The sequence below is a fragment of the Hemiscyllium ocellatum genome, chromosome 13 (assembly GCF_020745735.1).
Source record: "Hemiscyllium ocellatum isolate sHemOce1 chromosome 13, sHemOce1.pat.X.cur, whole genome shotgun sequence".
Classification (NCBI taxonomy): Eukaryota; Metazoa; Chordata; class Chondrichthyes; order Orectolobiformes; family Hemiscylliidae; genus Hemiscyllium; species Hemiscyllium ocellatum.
Genome location: NC_083413.1, coordinates 11,641,707 through 11,665,018, shown reverse-complemented (window position 1 = coordinate 11,665,018; position 23,312 = coordinate 11,641,707). Strand labels below are relative to the sequence as shown.

The window sequence follows — 23,312 nt, the reverse complement described above, 5'->3', positions numbered from 1 at the left end:
CATGCTAAATTGCCCATAGTGTTAGGTAAGGGGTAAATGTAGGGGTATGGGTGGGTTGCGCTTCGGCGGGTCGGTGTGGACTTGTTGGGCCGAAGGGCCTGTTTCCACACTGTAAGTCTAATCTAATCTAATCTAACTTTTTCTTATTTTAAAGGTAAATGCAAAATGTTGCAATCCAGATGCAATTTGATTGGTCAAACGTTAAGTAAAACACAATTTATTCACACACAATTGTTAAAATACAACAACAGAAAGAATAAGGAAAAGAATCGGAAAACTTAGCAGAATAATAAATTCAGTAACTTAACTATTCAACTGTTCCAATATGATATCATCCCATAAACACCATTGGCTGAAAAACAAATTCAGAAACAGATTGGCTGGCATGTAATTCCAACCTCCCGGGAGGAGAAACATCACGAGAAGATTCCGAGTGAGTGTAGCAGGGAGAGCTGTGCAGCAGCAACAACAAGTGCTACTGAAAAACTAGGAAATGAAAAATCTGGTTCTGTGGGAGCTTGACCACACCCATTCAGGCTATTTTCCATTGTTTCAACTTTAACAGTCCTCACAAGTTGTTTACTTTATTGGCTTTCCTCTGTCTTAAAACCTCTCCTTCAAACAAAAAGGACAAAGTAACCTCTTAAGGCCATAGTATCGTCACAATTTCTAAGAGATGAGGTTAGTAAGTTGCTAAACATTGAAGTCAAGGCTCTGGAGGAATGCTAGGAGTTGCGACAGCTCAGAAGAAGGCCATTTGTCACTCTTAGTTAAATACAGCTGTGAGTGGGGCTTTGGAAAGTTCACAAACAATATTTATCTGATGCAACTAAACATGAATAGAGCTCAGGGAAAAGGCCCAGAGGCAGTTCTAGCTTGGTGAGTCGGCTGTTGGTGAAATGCTGGAGGTGTGCGTATGAGCAAGTACTGGAGTGCAGTTTTTACAGTCCAGGAGAACCTGTGAAAGGAGGGTGACCACCTCAAACAGGAGCAGTCACTGAGGTAGTCTGTGATTGAACTGTTTGTGACACGTAAGACAAGGACAGATAAGAGAGAATGAAAAATCATACTCCCTTGGAAAACTTGTTAGGATTAGATCATCTGCTGTGTTATTAACATAGAGTCATGGAGTTGTAGACACAGACCCTTCAGTCCAGCACTTCCCTGCTGACCAGATATCCTAAACTGATCTAGTCTCATTTGGCAGCATTTGGCTCCACCTGATGAAGGAGCAGCGCTCCGAAAGTTAGTGCTTCCAAATAAACCTGTTGGACTACAACCTGGTGTTGTGTGATTTTTAACTTTCTTATTTATGTACCCATCAGCATTAGATGTATAAGTCCTGCCCTGTTTTGCCTTTCTGGGAGAATTGGGAAGAAATCTGTTCAGTTGCCTGCCTTCTGATGTATTGTGTAGGCTGTTTGAATCCAGTCTATTATCCGTATGTGCAACAAGATAATTCTATAGAACATAGAACGTTACAGCGCAGTACAGGCCCTTTGGCCTTCGATGTTGTGCTGACCTGTGAAATTAAACTGATGCCCATCTAACCTACACCGTTCCATTATTATCCAAATGCCAATCCAATTCCCATTTAAATGCCCTTAATGTCGGTGAGTCCACTACTGTTTCAAGCAGGCCACTCCACACGTGTGGGCAGCACGGTGGCACAGTGGTTAGCACTGCTGCCTCACAGCGCCTGAGACCCGGGTTCAATTCCCGACTCAGGCGACTGACTGTGTGGAGTTTGCACGTTCTCCCCGTGTCTGCGTGGGTTTCCTCCGGGTGCTCCGGTTTCCTCCCACAGTCCAAAGATGTGCGGGTCAGGTGAGTTGGCCATGCTAAATTGCCCATAGTGTTAGGTAAGGGGTAAATGTAGGGGTATGGGTGGGTTGCGCTTCGGCGGATCAGTGTGGACTTGTTGGGCCGAAGGGCCTGTTTCCACACTGTAAGTAATCTAATCTAATCTAAAAAACCCCTACTACTCTCTGAGTAAAGAATCTATCATCCCTCAATTTAAAGCTATGTCCCCTCGTGTTAGCTTTCACCATTAGAGGGAAAAGGCTCTCACTGTCCACCCGATCTAACCCTCTGAATATCTTATATCTCTCGATTAAAGTCACCTTTCAACCTTCTTCTCTCCAGTGAAAACAGCCTCGGTTCCCACAGCTTTTCCTCGTAAGATTTTCCTTCCACACCAGACAACATTCTAGTAAATCTCCTCTGAACACTTTTCAAACCTTCCACATCCTTCCTAGAATGCGGTGAGCAGAACTGCACAAATGAAATAAATGTATTGTAGGTTGTATTACTGTTCTAAAATTGTGTTAGCAAAGTTTGTTCAACTTTATTCTCTTAGTAAGTTTCCAGAATTGAACACATTGTCTACTGTGAATAAAAAAATCACGAGTTTCCAACCAAGTTGTAATTTAGGAGTGGCAGACCTGTCTGTGATTATCCCACCATCCCTAATCTCATCCTCCAACACTTGCTGACTTTGGCCTGCTATATTTAGTATAAACCACAAGATGGCAGGCTATTTCCAGTCCACCACCAATTTCATTGAACACACTTGCAAGAAGCAGTAGGAAAGAATGATGTTGACGGACTGAATACAAAGGATTGTTTCACTTCAATGAGCTGGAGAATGTAGAAGAACTACCCACCGTATGAAGTAGCTTCCGTTGGTCTACAGAGAAACTTCCATTATTTAAATTGAACAGTTTACCTTGTAATTAGGAAACCCCCTACAATCTGTGAGATCTCAAGAAATGTCTTGTGTTCAAAAAGTCATTTTCCTAAATAATAGAGAAGGCACCTGAGGTATAATCTGAACTCAGCAGCTTAAGAATTCGACGTCCTAAATAGCTACTATGGGAGGATCTCCACATGTGGAGATGTTTCCACTCGTAGGAGAGACTAGGATCCAAGGGCACAGCCTCAGATTGAAGGAGCAACCCTTTAGAACTGAGATAAGGAGGAATTTCTTCAGCCAGAAGATGGTGAATCTATGGAACTTGTTGCTGTAGAGAGCTGTTGGGGACCAAATCAGATTTAAGTCGGAAAGAGATAGGTTATTGATTGGTCAGAGGATCAAAGGTTACAGTAAGAAGTCTGGAGAATAGGGTGGAGGAACATACCAGCCATGACTTGATGGGCTGAATGGCCTAATCTGTTCCTACATGTTATGTTTCTCCCCCATGGTGTGCCCTGTGTGTCCTGGGTGTAATTTCAAGTGGTATTTCACCTCTTTAATAACCATTTCCATCTGATTCATTCTGTATTCCTTTGATTGTAGAAGACTAGGGTGGCCTGGTGACTCAGTGGTTAGCACTGCTGCCTCACAGTGCCAGGGACCCAGGTTAGATTCCAACCTTGCGTGACAGTCTGTGGATTTTGCACAATCCCCCGTGTCTCTTGAGTTTCCTCCAGGTGCTCTGGTTTCCTCCATAATCCAAAGATGTGCAGGTCAGGTGGATTGGTCATTGTAAATTGCCCATAGTGTTAGGTGCATTAGTCAGAGGGAAATGGGTCTGGGTGGGTTACTCTTCGGAAGGTTAGTGTGGACTTGTTGGGCCGAAGGGCCTGTTTCCACACTGTATCTAATCCAAGAACTAATGGGACAATCAAACTGAGGTGTTCAGGTTGATTAAATAATTTGACAGGGATGGATAGAAAGAGAATTCTTCTAGTGAGTGAATCCAGTACATGACTGGTATAACCTTAAAATGAAAACTATTTCATTTTGGGGTGACGTATGAAAACCTAAGTAAAAATATGGAGTTCTCTCTCCTGCATAAAGTTTTCAAACATATTGATGGGTTTTTCTTAGACAAGAGAGATAAAAGGTGTGGTACAGAGGTAGGTTGCCAGTATTTAAATAGAGATCAGTCACATTCTGATAAGACACTAGAAAAAGCCTTAGAGGAGGATTGGCTGCACCCTTATACTCTGCTGCTACGTTGCTCCTATTGAGACTATCCCTCTTTGAACCAAGACTAGAAAGCATCCTGCAGCGTTCCAACTCTACAATGGGTGGTCAGCTTTACAATTTGATATTGGACTGAATCCACAGCCTAGCCATCTTCTATTTCGCAGTTTGTTATCTGTTTTATTGTTTCAGAAGGGAATAATCACTCTCAAAGGGGACTTGAGGCTCAGTCAGAAAGCTTATCTCTGAAATATTGGGCCAAATCTTCAAATATTTGGAGGTTGGATGTTTGACTAGCGATGTGCCGGAACCACAAGGAAGTCTGTTTAACCAATTGATTGAAGTTCTTTGTGACTTTCCTCCACGTGGACACATTTTCTCCCACAGTCCATGGATTAGGTGCAGGTTGGGTGGATTGGCTGTGGGAAATGCAGGCTTATGAGGACAGCGTGGGATGCTCTTCAGAGGGTCGGTGCGGACTCGGTGGGCCGAATGGCCCGCTTCCTCACTGTACGGATTCTGCGATTCTTTGAGGAATTAGCATAGGCAATGAATAAGAGGGCACAAATGGATGGATTGAAAATATGGATTTCCAGGTAAGCTGCCACATCCAAGATTATTGCAGGAAACAAACTCCCAATGGGGATAGTATACTGGCACACTAACAAGAAACAGAAAGCACACACATTGTGACAGTTTTCTGCTTGTGAAACTGTGCTGAGTGGTATCCTGCAGGAAATAAGTGCTGGAGCCTCAATCTTCTTCAATTTGACCTGGATGACAGGACTGGAAGTCTAATTGCAAAATCTGCTGATGGTTCCAAGCTAGGTCAGGGAATGTACTGTAAAAAGGACATAAGGAAACTACAAAAAGAAACAGATAGATCATCTCCTTTTAACCCCAGAGTGCATGTAAATGTAGTACATCAACACATGCAGGTTGACGGAAGGTATGTCGAGTTGAGAGTGTGGTGCTGGGAAAGCACAGCAGGTCAGGCAGCATCCAAGGAGCAGGAGAATCGACATTTCAGGCAAAAGCCCTTTTGATTTTCCTGCTCCTTGGATTCTGCCTGACCTGCCGTGCTTTTCCAGCAGCACAGTCTCGACTCTAATCTCCAGCATCTGCAGTCCTCACTTTCACCCTGGTGGGTATGTTGAGACTGGTGGTATTAGGGCTGAGGTGTGGGCTTTGGGGGCAGGTACTTGGATTTAGTGGGGTTTGCCACAAAGTTCAGTGTTAGGTGGATAGATTGCAAGCCTGGCTGACACCACCTTGAAAGAGAACTGTGTTTGGGTGTTGAGATGGGGAGCTTGTCAGACAGTAGCACTGATGTTCTGCATAATTCCCATTGAATCCCTACAGCACAGAAAGAGGCTTTTCGGTCTATTGAACCTACACCGAACCTCCCAGGAGCAGCTCACCCAGACCCAACCCCCGACTGTCCTGGTAAACCTGCACATTTACTATTCCCCATGGCTAATCCATCCAACCCACACATCCCTGGACACTAGAGGGCAATTTAGCATGGCCAGTCCATCTAACCTACACATCTTTGGACTGTGGGAGGAAACTGGAACACCTGGAGGAAACGCAGGGAGAATGTGCAAGCTCCACACAGACAGTCACCTGAGGGTGGAATCAAACCCGGGTCCCTGGCACTGTGAGGCAGCAGTGTTAACCACTGAGCCACAGTACAGTCCCGAACACATTTTGCCTACAACATGTTTCCTCACTCACACCAACACCCAAAACCACTAACCCTGCGTGCCCTCTGAGCTGCCCACTCTTAATTGTGGCAACTTTACCAAATGTATTAGCTGTGATACCCATGTTAATGTCGCAGAATAGGTGCTCCTCTCTCATTCTGGGAGGAACATGGCCCCCAGTAAGGCAGAAAGAGTCAAGATAGATGATTGGCTGTCCAACTGATGTAGAGAGCATCTTAATATGACCTTTAACCTTCTGAAGTTTGAAAATCACTCAGCACCAGGTTATAGTCCAACAGGTTTATTTGTGAGAACTAGCTTTCAGAGCACTGCTCATTCCTCAGGTAACTGTGCAGCAGGATCTTAAGACACAGAATTTATAGCAAAAGATCACATGGTCAGTCATGCAACTAATATGATATATCAAACACCGGCACCTCTACATAATTTCTGAAACCTGAGTGAGTTTTTTTCAGGAAGTATAAATCCTACAATGCTGCATTTTGTCTGCGATGAATGTGGCTTCAGTCGTAGAAAAGCTTCAACACACGCATCAGCAGGTTCAAGGACAGCTTCTCCCCAGCAGTTATTAGACTGATGAACAAACTCTCCAACCTCAAATAATGCTGACCTTACATTGTGCACGTCCTGTGCAGTGTAACCTTATACCACACTCTGTCCAAGTTTTATTTTTGCCCTATGTCCTTGCTTACTACGATCTGCCTGTACTGCTCGCAAACAAAGCTTTTACTTGTACTTAGGTACAGGCAACGATACACCAAATTGATCAATCAATCAGTAGTCTCGGGACTGATGTTGGAGACTGCATGACTTGCTGTGCTGGGGCCCATGACAGAAGGCTATCTCCCTTGACTCGACTGAGGCTTGCTAGTCACCATCACAACAAATGGCATGGCAAGACAGCAGAAATATTGTCCTGGTATATCATGAAGCTTGACGCCATCCAGGCCAAAGCTGCCCAATTGAGTGGCACCACATCCACAAACAAACCACTCCGTCCACACTGAAGCTCAGTTGCAGCAATGTCTACCAACTATCCAGATATAGTGCAGAAAGGATCTTCCAGACAGCAACTTCCAAATCCTCAACCCTTTCCATCTAGAAGGGCAGAGACGGTAGATTCATGGGAATACCACCCCCTGCAAGTTCCCTCCAAGGCACTCCCCATCCTAACTTGGAAATAGACCATTGTTCCTTCACAGTTGCTAGGTCAAAGTATTGGAATTCCCGCCCTAAGAGCATTATGGTCAACCCCCAGCAGGTGGACTGAAGCTGTTCAAGAAAGTAGCTGAACACTCCTCAGGGCACTTAGATATAGGTAATAAATGCTGGCCATCCAGTGATGCCCACGTCCTATGACTGGATTTTTATAAATGTATCCCCCCCACTCCGGTTATTCACCATCTACAATTGGAAAATAAATGGTATGAATGAGAATATAGGAGGCATAGTTAGTAAATTTATGGATGACACTGAAATTGATGATACAGTGGACAGTGAAGAGGGTTATCGAAGAGTACAATGGAATCATGATCAATTGGGCCAGAGGGCTGAGGAGTTTAATTCAGATCAATGTGAGTGTTGCATTTTGGAGGTCAAACCAGGGTAGGACTTACACAGTTAATGGTAGGGCCCTGGGGAGTGTTGGTGAACAGAGAGACCTAGGGGTGCATGTACATAGTCCCTTGAAAGTGGTGAAGAAGGCATTTGGCAGACTTGCCTTCATTGCTTAGAGCATTGAGTACAGGACTTGGGACGTCATGTTATAGCTGTACAAGACATTGGTAAGGCCACATTTGGAGCGTTGTGTACAGTTCTGGTCACCCTACTATCGGAAGGATGTTATTAAACTGGAAATGGATGTGCAAGGATATTATCAAGACTGGAAATTTGAGTTAGAGGAGAGGTTGTATAGGCTGAGACTTTTATCCCTGGAGTGTAAGAGGCTGAGGGGGTGACCTTATAGAGGTTTATAAAATCAAGAAGGGCATGGATTAATTGAGTAACCACTGTCCTTTCCCCAAGGTAGAGGAATCTAAAACTGGAGGACAAGGGTTTAAGGTGAGAAGTGATCAGAGATTAGATTAGATTCCCTACAGTGTGGAAACAGGCCCTTCGGCCCAACAAGTCCATACCAACCCTCCAAAGAGCAACTCACCCAGACCCAATCCTCTACACCTAAAACTACGGCCAATTCACCTAACCTGCACATTTTTGGACTGTGAGAGGAAACTGGAGCAAACCCACACAGACATGGGGAAAATGTGCAAACTCCGCACAAAAACTGCCTGAGGCAGGAATTGAACCCAGGTGCTCTTGCACTGTGAGGCTGCAGTGCTAACCACTGTGCCACCACGCTGCCCAGATCACTGAGATGACGATAGATCTGGGTGTTCTAGTGCATGAATAACAAAAGGTTAGTCTGCAGGAACAACCAATAATGAAGAAAGACCTTAAAATATTATTGATTATTGCAGGAAAAATTGAATACAAAACCAGAGAGGTAATGCCTCAATGATGCAGGTCCTTAGTGAAACCCCACTGGGAATACTGGTACTGTTTGCCATACTCACTGAAGAATAAAAATGCATTGGAAGCTTTTCAGTTTGCTTAAACTGATAACTGGAATGGGTGAGTTATCTTATGAGGAAAGGTTGGACAAGATAGGGTTGTAACCAGTGGAATTCAAAAGCATAAGAGATGACTTGATTAGATTGAGAACTGATTAGCTAATGGGAAATGAACACCTTTTTTTTGAGTGGCAGACATTAACAAATGGGGTGCCACAGGGATCATTTCTTGGACCCAGCGATTTGCAATATATATTAATGATTTAGAGGAGGCAACGAAACGTAATAGCTCCAAGTCTGCAGATGACACAAAGTGGGGTGGGAGGATAAACTGTGAGGAGAATATGGAGAAACTTCAGTTCAGTATCAGTTTGGTAACAAAAACAGGAAGATTTTGGTGATAAATTGGGATAAGGTAAGGTGCAAAGAGAGCAAAGTGTCCTTATACACCGGTCACTGCAGGTGCAGCAGGTGGTGAAGTAGGCAAAAGATATGTTGTTCTCCATGACAAGAGGATTTGAGTACAGGAATGGGGGTGTCTTCCTGGAGTTGTACAAGGCCTTAGTGAGACCACACCTGGAGTATTATGTGCAATTTTGGTCTCTTACCTGAGGAAGGATGATCTACCCATAGACAGAGTGCGACAAAGGTTTAGCAGATTGAATCCTGGGAAGGCAGGACTACTGCACAAAGAAGCAATGCATCAGTTCATACAACACGTACTGCAGTTTAGAAGAGTGAGGGTTGATCTAATAAAAATCTGTAAAATTCTAACATGACTGGATGCGGTAAAGTTAAAGGGTATTTTTGAATCCCAATGATCAGTTCATATATGGAATTTGAGTTGTTGAAGCATTTTACCAGCTAACACCTCAAGGGCTGAATTGTGGTATTACAAAGTTCAATGTTAGGTCATGATGGTTGACATCTGGAGTACAGATGAATGCCATTTGGCCCATCAAGTCTGCACTGACCCTCAACAGGGTACTTTTGATGTGTAAAAGAAAAAAACACAGCCAATTTGTACTCAGCAAACCCTCACAATCCATAGCACGGGTGATGAATAGGCCATCTGTCTTTCATGTTGAAGTTGTTAAAGGGAATGTACATTTTTTTAAAAAAAATCTTAAGATGAGTACAGGAGTTGGGAGGTCACGTTGTAGCTGTACAGAGCATTGGTTAGGTCACTGTTGGAATATTGTGAACAATTCTGATCTCCTTCCTGTTGGAAGAGTGTTGTGAAACTTGAAAGGGTTCAGAAAAGATTTACAAGGATGTTGTCAGGGTTGGAGGATTTGAGCTATAGGGAGAGGCTGAACAGGCTGGGGCTGTTTTCCCTGGAGTGTCGGAGGCTGAGGGGTGACCTTATAGAGGTTTGCAAAATCATGAGGGGCATGGCTAGGATAATTGACAAAGTCTTTTCCCTGGGGTGGGGGAGTCCAGAACTAAAGGGCATAGATTTAGGTTGAGAGGGGAAAGATAAAAAAGAGACAAACGGGCAACATTTTCACGCAGAGGGTGGTACGTGTATGGGATGAGCTGTCAGAGGAGGTGGTGGAGGCTGGTACAATTGCAACATTTAAAAGGCATCTGAATAGGAAGGGTTTGAAGGGATATGGGCCGGGCGCTGGCAGGTGGGACTGGTTTGAGTTGGGATATCTGGTCGGCATGGACGGGTTGGACCGAAGGGTCTGTTTCCATGCTGCACATCTCTATGACTCTATGAGGATGTTGTTGGCTAGGCCAGCATTTATTACCCACCCCTAATTGCCCAGAGGACAGTTAAAAGTCAACAACGTTACTGTGGGTCTGGAGTCACACCTAGTTTAGATCAAAGTGGTGCTGGAAAAGCACAGCAGGTCAGGCAGCATCCGAGAAGCAGGAAAATCGACAGTTCAGGCAAAAGCCCTTCATCAGGAATAGAGGCAGGAAGCCTCCAGAGTGGAGAGATAAATGTGTGGGGTGGGGCCGAGGAGAAGGTAACAAAGAGTACAATAGGTGGATGGGGGTGGGGATGGAGGTGACAGGTCGGGGGGAGGGTGGAGTGGATAGGTGGGAAGGGAGATCGGCTGGTAGGGCAGGTCATGGGGACAGTGCTGAGCGGGTAGGTTGGAACTGGGATAAGGTCGGGGGAGGAGAAATGAGGAAACTGGTGAAATCCACATTGATGCCCTGGGGTTGAAGTGTTCCAAGGCGGAAGATGAGGTGTTCTTCCTCTAGGTGTTGGGTGGTGAGGGAGTTGCGATGGGGAGACTGGACGCTTCCTAGCAGAGAGCTTCAGGGAACATCTCCGGGACACCAGCTCCCATCAACCCCACCACCCTGTGGCCCAACATTTCAACACCCCCTCCCACTCTGCCGAGGACATGCAGGTCCTGGGCCTCCTCCACCGCCGCTCCCTCACCACCCGATGCCTGGAGGAAGAACACCTCATCCGAGGAGCAGGAAAATCGATGTTTCCTGCTTTTCCAGCACCACTCATCACAATCACTACATTTTTCCTGCTTTTTCCTCTTTGATTCCTTTAGCAATAAACACTGGAATGCATTCCTTTTTGAAAATATTCAATGTGTCAGGCTCAAATGCCCTCTGTGGCAAAGACTTTCACAAGCTCACTACTCTCGGGCTGAGAGCTGAACGTTGTTGGTTATTTCCAAGTGAATGGAATATGAAAGCAGGAATATCTTCCTTTAGGGCATTGGTGAAACCACATCGACAGCCCTGAGTACAAATTTGGTTGCCTTCTCCAGGAAATCACATCATTGACATTCAGAAATGATTCGCTCATCCGACTCCTGGTAACATATGAGGAAAGGTTGAACAGATTAGGAGACAAGGGGGGCTGATGATGGGCTTATGCCCGAAACGTTGAATCTCCTGCTTCTCAGATGCTGCCTGACCTGCTGATCTTTTCCAGCATCACACTCTCGACTCTGATCTCTAGGTTAGAAGACAGTGAGGACCACAGATGCTGGAAGCCATCGTTAGATAAATGTGGAGCTGGAAAAGCACGGCAGGTCAGGCAGCATCCGAGGAACAGGAAAGTCTAAGTTGCGGTCCGAAACCCTTCGTCAGGACTGACCTGCAGTGCTTTTCCAACTCCACATCTATTGACTAGGTTCATTGGAGTTGAGAAAAATGAGAAGTGATCTTACTGAAAGATCCCAAGGAAGCTTGACAGGGTGTATGCTGAGGAGAAAGTGAGGACTGCAGATGCTGGAGATTAGTGGAAGAGTGTGGTGCTGGAAAAGCACAGCTGGTCAGGCAGCATCCGAGGAGCAGGAGAGGGTGGATGCTGAACAATGTACGCTGTGTGGGAGAGGCTGCAACAAGAGGGTGCAGGTTAAAAATAAAGAGACCTCCCACTTAAGACAAAGATAGGGACAGTAGTTTTCTCCCAGTGAGTTGTCTTTTGCAAAGAGAGGTGCAGGCAGGTATTGAGTATTTTTAAAGCAGGGATGGTTTGATTAACGAGGGAGGCAAAGTGTACAGGAGATCCATTGAAGCCACAATAAAATCAGTTGTGATTTTATCACATGGCTGAGCGATCTCAAGGGGCCAAATGGCCCATTCCCAACTGGTGTGCTCATATCTACTTCCCCTATGCCTGCCTCGTCAGCCCTGGAGTACTGAAAGAACCTTATGTCGCTTGTCGGGGGCTGTGTATTCCAGTTTACGTTATAATTTAGGGTCCAGGGCAGTTTCAGTCAAAATGTATATTTGTAAAAATGCTGAAAGGTTTTTGGTTTTCCTACAGGCAGCTGATTTTTTTCTTTCTGTCTCGGATTGTTGATGGGAAAGTTAACCTTTTAGTCCCTCTTCCATCCAGTGCTTTGGTGACCACAGACTTCCATTGCATTGTTGTGTGATTATCTTGGCAAAGTCTTGCAGTGGTTTTCTGCAGAATGGCCAACAAGGAAACCGTTCTGGTTTTACCACCTTTCTAGGAAGGGTTTGGTTCACTGGATGGCTGGCTTACAATGCAGAGTAATGCCAACAGTGTGGGTTCAATTCCCACATTGGCAGGAGGTTACCATGAAGGATTTGACCGCTCAACCTCTCCCCTCACCTGAGGTGCTGTGACCTTCACGTTAAACCACCACCAGTCGTCTCTCTCAAACGGGAGAAAAGCCTTATGTTCTGGTGCAAACTTTATCTACACAGGAAGGATTAGCAGATTGATAATTATTAATGTTAACAGATGTGAAGCTGGACGAGCACAGGAGGTCAGACAACATCCGTGGGGTAGAAAAAAAGCAATGTTTAGGGCCGAAACCCATTTGTGCTGATGAAGGGTCCTGACCTGAAATGTTGACCTTCCTGCTCCTCAGATGCTGTCTGATCTGCTGTGCTCTTCCAGCTTCACATCTATCGACTCTGACTTCCAGCATTTGCAGTCCTTACTGTCTCCTAGATTATTGTTAATGCACCGTTTCAATGTAATGTCTGTGAAACTGCTTAGCAATAATTTCTTGCATGGAGAAAGTTAACTCTGGATAGTAACTATGCTTAATGAGAACAAAGGAAAGCTTGAGCTAGAGTCATAGAGATGTGCAGCACGGAAACAGACCCCTCAGTCCAACTCGACCATGCTGACCAGATATCCTAACCTAATCTAGTGCCAGCACTTGGTCCATATCCCTCTCAACCCTTCCTATTCATATACCCATCCAGATGTCTTTTAAATGTTGCAATTGTACCAGCCTCCAACCACTTCCTCTGGCAGCTCATTCCATACACGTACCACACTCTGTGTGAAAAAGTTGCCCCTTAGGTCCCTTTTATATCTTTCCCTTCTCACCCTAAACCTATGCCCTCTAGTTCTCAACTCCTCCTCCGCAGGGAAAAGACCTTGGATATTTACCCTATCCAGGCCCCTCATGATTTTATAAACCTCTACAAGGTGACAAATGGTTGTTTTGACCAAACAGCCTGTTCCCTTCATTATCTTTAAGAGGTTGTTTTTGACATTGTATGAAAGATGAGATTAAGTAAGACATACTGAAATAGATGTGAAAGTGGACTGCTGATTCACTTCCACCCATATTGTGCTAGTTTCAGCTAAACTCTGCCCGATACAGTCTATAATAGGATTTCTAAAAAATCTTACAGCCAACAGTGTGGGTTCAATGTGGAGGAGGAGGTCAGAGGTTAATCTTTGCTTTGTTTGAGATTTTTCCTCAAAATGAAACACTTACAAATGTAAGAGTCTGAACTCTACAACCCACAACCAGGATCAGAAAATATCTCTTTGTAAATTTGATTCAGTGTAAGCAAAGATATGTGGAAAAAGTGGAATTTGGCATTGGGTACTGGAACTGATTCAGGAAAGATGGGCTGAATGGCCTCCTCCTGCACCATAATAGTTCTGTTATCTTAGTCTCCCACCTGACAATCATGGTTTGCTCTGACAGTTCACTTTCTACTTGCATGGTGTAGTGTGGAGCTGGTATAGTAGAGGCTTCAACTTTCTGTCTGAGACAGCAATCTCTAGCCACAGGCTGATACTCAATGAACTTTGCCACATTATGGATCACACCTCCCTTGGCTACCAACTCCTGGAATTGGACTTGAACCCAGAGGCAGGGACAGTGCTCATTGTGCCACAGTATCTCAACAGTGAATCATTACATATGCAGAGGTCATTATGCAACCAGACACCCCTCATCCCTCTATAGACATACGCTGTTCTGTCGCCATAGTCTTAGCAGGCCATAGGGGGCTGCTCTCTTATTAGAGACAAGTGACTGGTGGTGATTTAACCTGAGGACCACCAGACCCCAGGCAATGGAAGAGGTTGAGAGTGAGAGTCCTTCACGGTAACGTCCAACCAGTGATACAGTCAGCGTCACACCTCTCTGGAAACCAGTGATCCAGCCAACTGAGCTAAGCCAATTCCCCTGTAGGTACTCGCCTTAATCTTAACACTATTGACTCTACCCACTTCAACAGCTGAACGAAACTTTTGCATAATAACTCTTTGATTTATAAATAGAATGATTTAGCGATGCATAATTTCAATCTACCTCAATGCTTCTATTATTCAAATTGTGTCACTTGCAAAACACAATGCCTTTGATGCTGTTGGGGATGATGTTAAATTATTACTTGTTAGACCACAGCTGGAGCACTGTGTACAGTTGGAGATGCCACATTGCAGGAAAGCTGTAAATGCACTGGAGAGAGCGCAGTTGTGATGATGCCAGGAATGAGAAACGTCACCAGAACAGACTGAAGAAGTTGGGGATGTTAGATCATACAGCAGTACTGCACAAGAACAGGCTCTTTGGCCCACAATGTTATGCTGAAAATATTGTCAAATTAAACTAATCTGTCTGCCTGCCATCAGTCCACATCCCTCCATTCCTTGCATATCCAAGTGCTTATCTAAAAGTCTCTTAAATACCTGATCGTATCAGCCTCCACCACCTGCAAAAGGGTTAACTTTTTCACACAGAGTTAGGATTAGGCAGTGCATTGCAAACTCCTACCACTATCTGTGTAAAAGGTCTTGCCCACACATCCCCTTTCAGCTTTCCCCCTCTTATCTTATTTGCATGGCCCCTACTATTAGACCTTTCAACTCATAGAGTCATAGAGATGTACGGCATGGAAACAGAACCTTTGGCCCAACTTTTCCATGCTGACCCAGATATCCTAAATTAATCCAGTCCCATTTGCCAGCACTTGGCCCAAATCCCTCTAAACCCTTCCTATTCATATATCCGTCCAGATGCCTTTTAAGTGTTGTAATTGTATCAGCCTCCACCATTCCCTCTGGCAGCTCATTCCATATTCCATGTTCTCCTTGGACAGAAGATGGACTGAGGTTTTTAAAATCACACATGGACTAGGTAGAGGAGATAGGGCGAAGGTGTTCCTGCTTGTAAAAGGAACAGAAATGAAAGGGCATAGATTTAAAGTGATGTGCAAAAGAAACAAGGGTGATACATGAAAAAGCTTTCTCACCCAGCAAGTATTTCGGGTCTGAAACACACTGCCTCGAAATGTGGTGGAGGCAGGTTCAATTGAAACATTCCAGTGGCCTTTGGGTGATTATCCAGATAAGTTGGGGGGAGGGACTAGGGGGAGGGGCGATGGAGGTGGGATAGGTGGAAGGAGGTCAAGGTGAGGGTGATAGGCCGGAGTGGGGTGGGGGCGGAGAGGTCAGGAAGAGGATTGCAGGTTAGGAGGGCGGTGCTGAGTTGAGGGAACCGACTGAGACAAGGTGGGGGGAGGGGAAATGAGGAAGCTGGAGAAATCTGAATTCATACCTTGTGGTTGGAGGGTTCCCAGGCGGAAGATGAGGCGCTCCTCCTCCAGCCGTCGTGTAGTTGTGTTCTGCCGGTGGAGGAGTCCAAGGACCTGCATGTCCTCGGTGGAGTGGGAGGGGGAGTTAAAGTGTTGAGCCACGGGGTGATTGGGTTGGTTGGTTCGGGCGGCCCAGAGGTGTTCTCTGAAGCGTTCCGCAAGTAAGCGGCCTGTCTCACCAATATAGAGGAGGCCACATCGGGTGCAGCGGATGCAATAGATGATGTGTGTGAAGGTACAGGTGAACTTGTGGCGGATATGGAAGGATCCCTTGGGGCCTTGGAGGGAAGTGAGTGTGGAGGTGTGGGCGCAAGTTTTACATTTCCTGCGGTTGCAGGGGAAGGTGCCGGGGGTGGAGGTTGGGTTGGTGGGGGGTGTGGATCTGACAAGGGAGTCACGAAGGGAGTGGTCCTTGCGGAACGCTGATAGGGGAGGGGAGGGAAATATATCCTTGGTGGTGGGGTCCGTTTGGAGGTGGCGGAAATGGCGGCGGATAATACGTTGTATGCGCAGGTTGGTGGGGTGGTAGGTGAGAACCAGTGGGGTCGGTTCCCTCAACTCAGCACCGCCCTCCTAACCTGCAATCCTCTTCCTGACCTCTCCGCCCCCACCCCACTCCGGCCTATCACCCTCACCTTGACCTCCTTCCACCTATCCCACCTCCATCGCCCCTCCCCCTAGTCCCTCCTCCCTACCTTTTATCTCAGCCTGCTTGGCTCTCTCTCTCTTATTCCTGATGAAGGGCTTATGCTCGAAACGTCGAATTCTCTATTCCTGAGATGCTGCCTGGCCTGCTGTGCTTTGACCAGCAACACATTTGCAGCTGTGATCTCCAGCATCTGCAGACCTCATTTTTTACTCGTGATTATCCAGATAGAAATCATCTGTAAATGTTTGGAGGATAAAGGCAGGAGATAATGATGCTCCTTTCAAGAGCCAGTGCAGGCATGATGGGCCAAATGGCCTCCTCCTGTGCTGGAACACATTCTGTCATTCTGTAAAGGGTCAATTGACATTATTTCTGAGAAATACAAGGCAAGGTTAGCAACATGAACATAAAAGAACTGCTCCATATTGCAACAGTTGCACATTCCAGCACAATATTGCTCCTAACTGTTTGATCATTTGGATATTTAATTTTATAGAGACCCATCCTATTTCCTAATCCAATTCTTACCAAGTTTATTTCTGAAACTGGCTCCAATTAGACTTGTTGGAAATCTTGTCCATGAACTCACCATTCTGTGAAGAAATTAACTTCCTCTAATCCTTGCTTAAGGTTCATTCAGTTTAAACATGTGCCAAGTACTTCTGTGTCAGTGGTTCAAGGCTCTCTAGAGCTTAAAGACCAGCGACACTAACATTGTCTTCAATTTACTTTTGTTCACAGATCCCAGAACTCTGGAAATCTTATGTCAAAACTACATCCCAGAATAATCCAATCAATAATAATTTGTTACTTTTAGTTAACCCCTTCTCAACTCAAAAATATTCCTTTGAGAGTCAAATGCGGAACTCTGTGCACAATGTTGTACAAGTGGCCTCATCAGTTATTCCTTCAAAATGTAATAGAGTGTTTGTTTAGCTTTGGAGTAGTGGAATGTAGTGTGTAGCTAATTATTTAGAATGAGGATCTAATCTGCACTGAAATTTATGGGGGTCTTTAAATAGCCTGAGATTTTTTTTCTCATGAACAGTGAATTACTAATAAGGGGGAATATAATCGGGCTTGACTTGGGAGGGATTGACACCGGTATTGAAGGGATGTGTTCACTCAAAGGCTTATCGGATGGTGAAATATTGAACTATTAAAGAGAACTGGAAGGGGAATGGGAGTTCTTACAGGGGCTTGGGAGCAGCACAGGTATAAAATGGCTAAGCCTGCTCTGCTGATATTTCTATGATTTTCTACTTGTTTTGCCTTGACTGGGTACAACCACTCAGCATCCCTCAACATCCGGATTAGTGGTGCTGGAAGAGCAGTTCAGGCAGCATCCGAGGAACAGTAACTCTACAACTACACGGTATCCACATTGACTTCACCAGTTTCCAAATTTCCTCTCCCTCCACGCCAACCCTCCAATTTGGCACCTCTGTCTTGACCTGTCCCACTTTGCCATCTTCCTCCCCATGTATCCACTCCACCCTCCCCACCAACCTATCACAATCACCTCCCATCTGCATCCACCTATGACCATCCCAACAACCTTCCCCAGCTCCATCCCTACACTCCCATTTATCTCTCGGCCCCCTTCCTCCTCTGCATTCCCGATGAAGGGCTTATGCCCGATACGCCAAATCTTCTGCTCCTTGGATGCTGCCTGACCTGCGGTGCTTTTTCCAGCCCTGCACTTTTTAACTCTGGGTTAACTCAAGAAATGCTCAATAATCCCATCCAAATGCGTCCTTTATCCGCCTCAGTGAATATTTGTCTATATTGGTGGCACGGTGACTCAGCGCGCGGTGCTCAGTGCTCAGTGCACTCTGCATGGTGGCAGGATGGCACTGCTGCCTCACAGCGGCAGGGACCCAGTTTCAATTCCAGCCTCGGGTGACTGTCTGTCTGTGTGGAGTTTGCACATTCTCCCTGTGTCTGCGTGGGTGTGCTCTGGTTTCCTCCCAGAGTCCAAAGATGTGCAGGTCAGGTGAATTGGCCGTGCTAAATTGTCCAATAATGTTAGTTGCATTAGTCAGAGTGAAATGGGTCTGGGTGGGTTGGTCTTTGGAGGGTCAGTGTGGACTGGTTGGGCCTAATGGCCTGTTTCCACACTAGAGGGAATCTAACTCAAAAAAAAAGAAGCCTTGCTCCCTGTGTGGTTTGTTGCTAATGATATGCAGATTAATGGATTTAAGCTTCTCACACTGACGATTGACACTGGAGCCTCAGAAAATTACCACCAAAATCAGGATTCACCGACTCAATAAAAGCATGATTAATCTTCACTTCTGTGAATTCATCTTCTTCAGTAACAATCTAGGATTCAAATGTCATTTGTGGTTCAGTGATAGCACTCTTATCTCTGAAGGCTTTAGGTTCAGGTTCTTCTTCAGGAACTTGTTCCAGAATGACACGTGGTCTGGTACCGAAGGAGTGCTGCGCTGTCACAGGTGCATTCTTTAAGATAACACATCAGACTGAGGCCTGTCTGTCATCTCCAGCGGGTGGCAAAAGATCCAATGGTACTATTTCAAAGAAGTGCAGAGGAATTCACAAATAGTCAGGGCTTATACTTATTCCTCGCTAAAATACCCCAGGGTAGCTGTTTATCGAGGTGAAAGATATAAAAGAGACCTAAAGGGCAACATTTTCACGCAGAGGGTGGTACATGTATGGGATGAGCTGCCAGAAAGTGGTGGAGGCTGCAACATTTAAAAGGCATCTGGATGGGTATATGAATAGGAAGGGTTTGGAGGGATATGAGCCGGGTGCTAGCAAATGGGACTCGATTGGGTTGGGATACCTGGTTGGCATGGTTGGACCAAAGGGTGTGTTTCTGTGCTGTATGACTCTATGACTCTAAAACAAAGATCTGTGGATGCGGAAACAAAAACATAAATTTGCTGGAGAAACTCAGCAACCCCATGAAGAGAAAACAGAGTTAACATTTCAAGTCAAATGAACCTTCTTCAGAACTAAGAATAACTTGGGAAATGCTGGCGACAGGGGAGTTGGAGGGTGGGGGTGGAAGGAGTGAGTGGAGCCCAGAGACAGAGAAAGAGAGAGAGAGAAAGTTAGGGAAATAAAAGGATAACTGACAGTGCGTCAGGGAAGAAGTAAAGCTGATAGTGCGGACAATGAGTTAGTGAAAATGGATTGACTGTGCTTCAAGGGGTTTATTTTATGAAAGGGCCTGGGGTGTAGGGGTGGGTAAAGGACATTGAAGAAGATGCTCAGGTTCGGAAAACATTGAACTCCATATTGAATTCTAAAGGCTGCAGGGTTCCCAAGTGGAAAATGAGGTGCTGTTCTTCCAGCCTGTGCTGACCTTAGATCAGCACATGGATGATTTTGGGATAGTGTAGGGGGACGAGCTGAGAATAGTTCACAGGTTGGCGCAACACCGAGGGCCGAAGGGCCTATTCTGCAGGCAACGGGAAGCTCAGGGCCGTTTTTTCCGGACAGAACATGGGTGCTCTGCAGAGAGGTTGCCCAGTTTGCATTTTGTCTCTTCAATGTAGAATACACCACACTGTGAGCACTTCTTGTTTCTGTATTTGGTTATTTGATTTGATTTGATTTATTGTGATCACGCATTGCCTAAGTAAAAAGCTTTGTTTTGTGAGCAGAGTAGGAGCTTGTCTCCTGTGTTTCCTAGGTTATAGCATTGACCAGGTTGAGAAGTACATAGTTGGCTGCACAGGGTTTTACGATATCGGGAGATTGTGAACGGCGCTATATGAATGCAAGTTTACTCCATAATGTATCAAGTGCCTTTAAGATGTTAGTTAGTTTATGATCATGGATAATATTGTGAGATTATAATGTTGTTCAACAAAAGCAGTACCCCAGCCAGACTTACTGGCTACTAACATAGTTTAAAAGAACAACTATATTTATTAAATATGTTTGGCAAATATTTTCTTGCTGTGCTTCACATTTTTCATGCACAAGTGACGCATTATAAAATTACTTCTATTTACAAACAAAACACAATTATAGTATGCATTTCCCGTCAAGGGTACCAACCCTTTAAAGATTTGAGGTTTGGTTTCTCTTCATGTTTTTGCCTAAAGGGCATAAAAGTGGCATGTTGTACTAATAATCAACCAACACCATTAGACTGGGGGGAAAAACTGAGTAAGTGGAATTATTAGCTCCTTACAGTTGACGTTTCCCACAACCATTTAAAATAGAAGTCTGAGTTCTCACTTTTATGAAGTTTATTGATCCTTGTGGCTTAGACATTATCCTCTGGCCCATGTTCCTGTCACCGCATTATGGGAAGGATATGGAAGCTTTGGAAAGGGTTCAGAGGAGATTTATTAGGATGTTGCTGGGTATGGAGGGGAGGTCTAACGAGGGACTTGAGGCTGTTTTCATTAGAGAGAAGAAGGTGGAGAGGTGAATTAATTGAGACGGATACGATAATCAGAGGGTTAGATAGGGTGGACAGGGAGATCCTTTTTCCTTGGATGGTGATAGCTAGCATGAGGGGGCATAGCTTTAAATTGGGGGTGGGGGGGCGGTGATAGATATAGGACAGATGTCAGAGGCAATTTCTTTACTCAGAGAGTAGTAGGGATGTGGAATGCACTGTCTGCAACAGTAGTAGACTTGCTGATTTTAAGGACATTTAAACGGTCATTGGATAGGCATATGGGTGATAATGGAATAGTGTAGGTTAGATGGGCTTCAGATTAGTTCCACAGGTCGGTGCAACACCGAGGACCGAAGGGCCTGTACTGCATCGTTATGTTCTATATTCTAGGTGATAGTGCCTGCCTGTGGATGGAGGTAACAGTGATTAGGTAGATTGTCCGTGCTAAATTGCTCCGTAGTGTTCAGGGATGTGCAGGCTAGGTGGGTTAGCCAGGGGAACAGGGTTACAGGGATAGGGTCAGGCCTTGGGTGGGATGTAATTCAAAGGTTTGGTATGGACTCGATGGACTGAATGGCCTGCTTCCACACTGTAGGGATTGTATGAAGTTTCACCTTTCCCACCTAACTGAAGACCCAGTTTATGATCGCAGTAAGGCCAGTAAGAAATAGGCGCAGCCCTTTACACAGATATTTGGTTGTAAACTTAGGCGAAAAATTGCTTTTTCATCTCGAGAATGATTGAACCCGTCACCGAGAAGACCACCTGTAGTCAAACCGAAATGTGCTCAGACAACAATGAGGTTAATTCCCTTATTTTGTGCCAGTCTATAAAACTTACCATGGAAGGGAAACACATTAAATAAAAAGCTCCCAATGATAATAAGAAAAGTGCACTGAATCGTCATGGGATTATAATGGCGAGAGCGCACCTTTGTAACAAAATCAAACTTATTGCAGGAATAAATATTTCCCTGGTCAGGGCAAGTGCTGAAAATGCTAGAGACAATCTGGCTACCATTGTATAAGTGCAGTGGGCAAGAAGGAGAAAAGGACACAGATTTGAAGAGAGGAAAAAGATTTTTTTTTTACCTGGAGATTGACCTGTGAGCTTTCGGTCTCAGTCGGTTTGCGATCTACAGATGTCCACTGAGCAGGATGAGCACAAGCTGCAACTGAATCACAGAAGAAGTGACAGCAGACATTCTTTTATATACTCAGCCTGACACCCACGGGGAGCTGGGGCCAGTACCAAGCGCAGATGGTGATGAGCCTCCTCTTTTCCGATCTGCAAGAGTTGATTGACTTTGTCACTCAGAAACACTGAGCCATTTACAGTCCTATTTCCTGAGCCCTTTTGATTATAGGCTGCTGCTCTTCAGTGACTGTGCAGCACTGGTCTCCAGTGAGCTGTACTATGAATCTTATTGCTAGCTTCATTATAATTATCCTTTGCGTCATTAATTAAATGCTGAGAGTAACGGAAATGACAATAAAGTGGGGTCTCAGACATTCTAGAACTGACCTGCTTTAACCCTGCAGTCACCAATTCACCCAACTACGACATTTATAGCACTTAATACTTTTGTACATGTTATCATATATAAACACTGTCATCTGTGTGGTGCTCTTGCAATATCTTTTTATTTACCATTTGGTTTCTGACTTCACCTTTTGTTTCTGTATATTTATTTTGAGTGTTCCAGGCAGTTTTAGCATTTATTGCCTACCTCTAATTGTCCTTGAGGTGTTGTCAGTGCTGAGTTGCCTTGGTGCTGATACATTTCATATTGCCACATGCCAGCAGACAAGGGATGGCCTGCTAGAGCTGCTCCAAACAATACAAGGGTTTCATGGGGTAGGGGTGGGGGGATGGTGTGGAGGTGGTGAGTAAAGCATGTGCCTCTCAGATCATTATCAAACAAAAAGGCCGTGATGTGGAGGTGCCAGTGTTGGACAAAGTCAGAAGTCACATGACACCAGGTTACAGCCCACCAGGTTTATTTAGTCACAAACTTTCAGAGCTCTGCCCCTTCGTCAGGTGAGCAAAAAGGGGCAAGAATCAAAAAGAGATTTCCCTGCTCCATTCATTTGCTTTCGCTAATAAAATCGACAGGAATAAAAGTTCTATTACAATCATCCACATGGGTGGCAAGGTTAAAATGAGAAATGGGAAAGAACTGGCAGATGCTGGAAATCAGCTAAAAATGTGCCCCTTTCTTGTGTGGCAAGGTGGCTCAGTGGTTAGCACAGCTGCCTCACAGTGCCAGAGAACTGGATTCAATGCCACTCTCAGGCGACTGTCTGTGTGTGGAGTTTGAACATTCTCCCAGTGTCTACATGGGGTTTCCTCCCACAGTCTAAAGCTGTGCAGGTTAGGTGGACTGGCTGTGCTGAATTTCCCTGCAGAGATGTATGGGTTAGTTATAGTAAATGCAGAGCTCCAGGGGAGAGGGACTTGGTGGGATGTTTGTTTTAAAGGGTTAGTGCTTACTCAATGGGCTGAACAGCCTCTTTTTGCTCTTGGGGTTCCATAAATATGTTCGAGGAGAAAGTGAGGTCTGCAGATGCTGGAGATCAGAGTTGAAAATGTGTTGCTGGAAAAGCGCAGCAGGTCAGGCAGCATCCAAGGAACAGGAGATTCGACGTTTCAGTAGGATTTCTGAAGAAACGTCGATTTTCCTGTTCCTTGGAAGCTGTTTGACCTGCTGCGCTTTTCCAGCAACACATTTTCA

General features: G+C 45.1%; 1 protein-coding gene across 1 annotated transcript in view; it reads right to left on the bottom strand.

Moving 5' to 3' along the window:
• agtr1a (angiotensin II receptor, type 1a) overlaps positions 1–21,950 on the bottom strand; it is a 40,641-nt gene extending 18,691 nt beyond the window's left edge. Inside the window, exon 1 of the mRNA XM_060834533.1 lies at positions 21,670–21,950. The gene's annotated coding sequence lies outside the window, so the exon portion shown is untranslated. The remainder of the gene's footprint in view (positions 1–21,669) is intronic.
• Positions 21,951–23,312: the final 1,362 nt, after the last annotated feature.